We start from the raw sequence: 6,616 nt of genomic DNA on the forward strand, positions 1-6,616 counted from the left end.
ATTTTTAACGATCAAAATTAACTTTAATTCGGACACGCTAGTTAAAGTGATTCCGTATCAAACAAACATACAAGAAAGCTTTGTTGTGCAAAACTTTAAGGAAACACTACGGTACAAAAAATCAAATAAAATGCATGAATATTTGAATATGTTCTTGTTTTTTATTATTAAAGGTTTTACAGATTTTAATATTTACCATTATTTATTAAGTAATATCAAATGTTTATCTACATTTATAACAATTTCTTTTGATTTTACATTTCTTAACACTAATGAACTTGGTATAAATTCAGTATTTTCTGAATTTATATAAAACGTGCACTCTCATGTAAAGTACAATTCTAAAACATTATCTACGTAACAAAAGTACAAAAGATTATATACATAAATACTAGATTTCGTTAATTTTATTAAACTATTTTACAAAAAATATTACAGTTCATTAATATTTTATATATCACACCATATGATATCTTGTAACCACTTATGTAACCTCCCTCACTCAGTCGGCAGGCGTAGTGTTCGGTGGAAACTCTTGGAAGAAGTGCTCACCAACAACAATGTATATTTAAACTGATTAATCATCGTCTGGTAATACATGAACTTCCAAAAGCTGTAAGGGATTCAACAGACAGTTTACTATGGACAAAATCAGCGAAACATTTTACATTCAGATAAATTTTAATGCTTAGTGACACTATAGAGTAAGCATGTTTTGATAAATTATTTAAAAAATAATTACAAAACCTCCTCAAAATGAAAGGAGTTTTAATGAAGTTACCTTTTTTTTATTATTTTTTTTATTTTTATTTTTTTTAAGTTTACATATGTTTCAGTTGATTATAATAACTGGATGTAAACCTTTTTTTATAAATATGAGTCGATTCTCATCCATTCTATTCCGGAGTATAAGAAGCCGCCGATACCTACCTTCCATTCTGTCTATGGAATTGTTATGGTTGTCTTATCCATTGTTTCATACAAAACAGTAAGTAAAATCTTTTTTTCACATTAATTCAATTTTTCCTATTAGATCTGAAAAAAGTTATAATTTTTGCTGTAAGTAGAACTCTGAAATTCTACGTCTTACGTGCATTTGAATTCTGAATAATTTTTTAAATGATTAATCGTATGTGTATTTTTTTACAACATATATAATTTCATTTTCATTTAAATACATACGTTTAGGTTCTTTAAAAAATTATTTTAATATTCGTGTCAATGCTTTTGTTTAATTACCGTTAACGTTGTAGATTTATTTAAACTACGTTCATTATTTATACAGATTAAAAGATTACTGGTTCTCATTTATTTCATTTTGATGAATAATATTTCATCAATAATTGTATTATATGTATTTCTGTAGGTTAAAGTAAAAGAATTTTGAACAAAATTGAACTTGAATAAAAAATGGTTAATTTTAGTTTTAACAAACCTAATAAATTTATATCATTAAGTGTAACAAGACTGAAACAAGTTTAGTACGACAGTAAATTGCAATGTAGTCGAAATTCACGTTTAAATATTTTAATGTTTCACAGTGCTACAAATACGTTCTATAGATTAATCCGTTTAAATGATTTAAACTAAAATTTCAGCATTAATATTTTATTTATTTCTTAAATTCCTGAAAGATAGGAATTTATCTTGAACAAATGGTTGCGTTTTAAATTGCAGTATCATTGAGTAGAATGTTTTTTAATTCAAGATTATCTCTATAAACTGTTTATTTCATTGAATAATGATTTTCAGATTGAAAACAGCCAATACTGTGAGTACTACCTGCAAAACCGTCCATCAACTGAAGTGGAAATGAAAAAGACGATGAGAAAACATCTATCAAATGAGTAAGTAGAAACAACTTTTGTTGTGAATAAATTGCTAAGAAAATGAATTATTTTGGTATAGGAAATTTGCATGTTTGTATCAAAGTCTTATTTATTAAATGATTTTTTGACTTAAAGTGAAAATAAAAAGTTATTTAGTAGGAGAATAAATAAAAACCTTTAATTTGAAAACAAATTATTTATTTACATGCCTATTTTGTTTTTACATAGACTTCATATTTTACATTCTATTATACGAAAAATATGTACATTTAAATTATTAAAAAACAAGGTTTAAAACTATTAAAACAAGGTGAAAAACAAAGAAATTAATTTAGGTAAAAAAGTAATATTGTACAATTCTTTCTTCCTTTATCCAGTTCTTCGGCTGGTGGCCCTTCATCACTTTTCCAACTTTCATTTATCTGAAATGATTACTTTTGAGGCCCTTCCTTGCTTCCAGCAGCACGTCTGCACATAAGTTGTGGCTTTATTTGTGGAATTTTCTTCAGGTAATCATACCCATTATTTAATATTTTTAAAGCATCTAAATAGTTAATAAAACCTTTTCTCTGATAATGAAGATCTATCTCTTTAAGATCGAACGTTAAAAGAATCCTTTTTTAAAAGCAATATTACAATTGATTTAAAAATAGATACTCACATGTATATAAGTATTAAGTACGATGGTTTAGAAAACTGATTATTTTATTTTGGATAAAAACATTGATGTGAATTAAAAAAAATTGCGTACTAAAAGTTTATTTTGCTTGAAAAAAGATTCAGCTCAATCGCAAATACAATATTGTCAAAGAGTGAATTAATTTTAGTTAATTTACTGTCAGCAATCTCTTGCAATTTTCCGATTTCATTCTTTTAAGATTTAACCGTTGAAGAGATTTAAAGATAACTTCTATTCATACACCTTCATTTTCGATAGATTAAAAGAAACTTCAAAAATAAAAGAAGTTGGGAAACCTCCTCCAGTGGAAATATAAAAACAACTATTTAAAAAAATTATTACGTAACATGAAGAAGTCAAGAAATCTACCTATCACGGGGCTTGTGTGGAACCGTTGTTCAGGTTGGTTTTTATATTATTTCATATCACAGAAGCAACCAAAACTTTTCCCAGATTTTTCCCTAGTAGGTTTTAATTTGATTGATAAATTTAACGTCAAACTGCATGTGAATTTTGTATATTTGAACCATTTTTAGTCGTGCTAAACATTTTTTAATTCATTTTCATGAAAAAAGATAATAAATGTGATGGATTTTTCAATCAAATTAATTTTAATCATAGATTATATATGTGCTTTTTGAAATATATATATTTCCTTTTCATTGAAAAAACATTCAACCAAGTTTAGCTTCTTTAATAAATTATTTTAATGCACAGATCAATGCTTCAGCTTAATTTTTATGAATAATACTTTACTATAGCTACGTATGTACAGATTTTATCATTAAAATTAAATAATTTTGAACAAAATTTAACTATTTTCATAGAAAGTAAATGAAAAATAGTTTATTACAAAAATAAAAATTGCAACGTAGAAGCAATTTCAATTAAAATAATTTAATGTTTCACAATACAATGAATTCGTTCTAAGAGATTGATACGTTTAAAAGATTTATACTGTAATTTTAACTTTCGATTTCAATTTGTTTCTTTTTCCTGAAAGATATAAATGTATCTCAAACTAATGGTTGCGTTTTAATTTGTAGAGTCATTCAATAGAATGTTTTTTAATTTAAGATTAACTATATAAACTGTTTATTTCATTGAATGATTTTCAGATTAAAAACTTCCAAGTAAGTAGTACCTGTGAAACCATGAAAGGAAAGAATACTTTTTCAGATTTATTAAATCTTACTTCGATTCTGAATGGAAAAAGTTTTAATATCGTACAAAGTAGTTTCAAAATTTATTATTAACTTCATTGACAATGAGAATTTGTAGAATTTATCTTAAAAATTACTTAATTTGATTTAAAAATTGCTTCACATGTAATGTTTGCCTAAAAAAAAGTAAATTGCATGCATATTGAAATCTGAAAATTTAAAATACATAACTAAAAGCAGTCACTACTGGCAAAGCGCTCTATCGGCAAGCTCAAGAACTATTCAACAAATATTTTACATTTCAGTTCTCAGGCCTTCCACTAGATCGCATAGGTATGTAGAATTCTGTCTTTAATTTCATATATTATTTACCTACATTTTTGTTACTTTTAATAATCTTCACTGCAGATTACATCGGTAATAACTAGCACACCTTTGATGTTGGTATTATTGAATATTGGTTGGGATGAGAGTTACAATAAATACAAAAGAGTAATTATTGTGTATAAATGTAAAGATTACTATAAATTTTGTTAATAACATTGAATTAATTTTTGTTTTGTGAAAGTCAACATTTTACTGATTCAGAGTAAGTAAAACTTACGAATAATTTGTTTAGGTATTCTTAGAGATTACACGTAACGAATAAACGTTTTTTACATTTCATTCTCTTTGAATAATATCCATTCCTACTCGTATATTAAAAATCTAATTGTCTATAATTTTTTTGCTTCTGAGAGTACAGATTATAAAGATTCTCTTCTGAATGAATAGTTTTTAAATTAACTTCAAACGTAAATTAATATGAACCATAAGTTTGATTATGAAGGTTGATCTACTTAGATTCTTTATTGCAATTTTCGACTTCCAAATGATAAATTTGTTAAAATATATGTACGTATTTGTGAATGAAATCAAATAGTGTATTGAGTTTTAATGTATTTTGTTTTTCTGTATCCAGTGCGTTGGTCCAGGGCTCCTTTTGGCCATTCGCTAGCTCGTTGTTCTGATCATCTATCATCTAAAATGTTTACTATAAAGACTCTAAAGTTGAATGTCATCCATTCCTGCAATACAATGTGAGCATTCTTACACAGCTGCTCTTCGGGTAGTTTTCAGTTAATACATTCAGGTAAGTACCATTATTTAATACTTCCAAAGCATGTTGAAGTAATTTTCTATTTCTATCTTTCTGTTTAAGTTGGAATGAGAAAAGTTTAAATTTTGTTGAAAGAAGGTTTGAATTTAATGGAATAACACAATGTAAATCGTTCGAAGTGTTAAACATTTGATCATCAATTGCAACTATTTTTCATTCAACCCTAATATTTTCCAATCGAATTCGTTCACTTTTAAAAAGTATAATCTATCTTTTCATTGGAACTTAACATTTTTTAAATTTATTTCAAGTAATAGCAACGTAGAGTAATTTAAGTTTAAATAATTAGCTGTCAGAATGTTTAAAAATGCTATGAATTCATTCTTAAAGAATGATCCGTTTAAAAGATATAAGCTTTCCTTTCATTCCTGTAAGATAAAAATATATCTTTGAAAGCAGTTATTTGTAGTTCATTGAATAGAACGCGTTTTTATTTTAATCTTTTATTAAAAATAGAAAATGTATTACTAGCAGGAGAATAAAGAAGAACCTTCAATTTTTAAAATAATAATTTTATTTGCATAAGTTTTTTTTCTTTACATAGACTTAGTAAATTATAATCATTTATATGAATAAGTTAATAACATACAAAAAGAAGTGTTAAAAAGTGTTAACAACAAAAAAGAAAATTAGAATTTTACAGCAGATGTAATTTAGTGTTTCTTCTCTTTGTTTTCAGTACTTTCATCAATGGGCCCTTTCGTATCTCCTTTAATCTGAAGTGATTACCTTTGAAGGTCCCTTACTTTATGTCCAGTAAGTAGCACGTCAGCACATATTTTGAGGGAATTCGCATCTATTTGTGCTGCAGACGTTAAGCTAAGTAAAGGAGATGTACCTACCACTTTATATATTCTGTTAAGGTACTGAAAGGTAATGGAAAATAATCCATTATTTATTTTTTTGCATACTAATCTATATATACAAGTGAATAAGTTTTACCAAACATAATAACATGGTAGCTTTATTTCTGTCAAATTTAAATTTTATTTAATTTTAAAAAAAAATACGTTTTAAAGGGTAATGCATGTGATTTCCTCGCTTCTTTCATTACAGTTCAATACTTTTGAATTAAATCAAACTTTTTTGAAAGAAATTGAATGCAGAACGGTTAATTTTGATTTAACTTCGTGACATCGTAACATCGTTGCGAACTCAAAATGAGTCTTATTCATTTAAGAGATATAATGTATAAATGTATGTATAATGTAAAGTATCTCAAGCTTATGGTTATGTTTTAATTTGTAGAGTCAATGAATAGAATGTTTTTTATTTCAAGAATAACTCTATAAACTGTTTATTTCATTGAATGATTTTCAGATTGAAAACTTCCAATACTGTGGAGTACTACCTGTAAAACCATCCATCAACTGAAGTGAAAATGAAAAAGACGGTGAGAAAACATCTATCAAATGAGTAAGTACAAACAACTTTTGTTATGAATCAATTGCTAAAAAAATTTATTATTCAGATATTTGTAAAATGCATGTTTGTATCAGTCTTATTTATTAAATGATTTTTAGACTTAATGTGTTAAGTAGGAGAATAAATAAAAACCTTTATTTTGAAAAAAATTATTTAATTTTTGCATAGACTTCATATTTTACATAATATACATATAAATTAATAAAATACAAAAAGAAGTGATAAAAAAGTGTTTAAAACTAACAGAGAAACTTAAAATAATAAAGAAATTAAGGTAAACAAAAAAGTAAGAAATTAGTTCCAAAAAAATCCGTCATAGGGCGCCACTAATCAGACAGGTGTGAAAATAGTTCCAGAAGTA

At 25.9% G+C, this 6,616-nt stretch overlaps 1 long non-coding RNA gene across 1 annotated transcript; it reads right to left on the reverse strand.

Annotated features, from left to right (window-relative positions):
- Positions 1–139: 139 nt before the first annotated feature.
- LOC141458234 (uncharacterized) lies at positions 140–1,292 on the reverse strand. The gene is made up of 2 exons (XR_012460816.1): positions 931–1,292; positions 140–613 (listed from the first exon to the last, which is right to left on the reverse strand). It is a non-coding gene; the product is annotated as an uncharacterized lncRNA (long non-coding RNA).
- Between the last annotated feature and the right edge of the window lie 5,324 nt (positions 1,293–6,616).

Source organism: Rhodnius prolixus, unplaced genomic scaffold (genome assembly GCF_049639745.1).
Source record: "Rhodnius prolixus isolate KJV_2025 unplaced genomic scaffold, Rpr scaffold_5, whole genome shotgun sequence".
NCBI lineage: Eukaryota > Metazoa > Arthropoda > Insecta > Hemiptera > Reduviidae > Rhodnius > Rhodnius prolixus.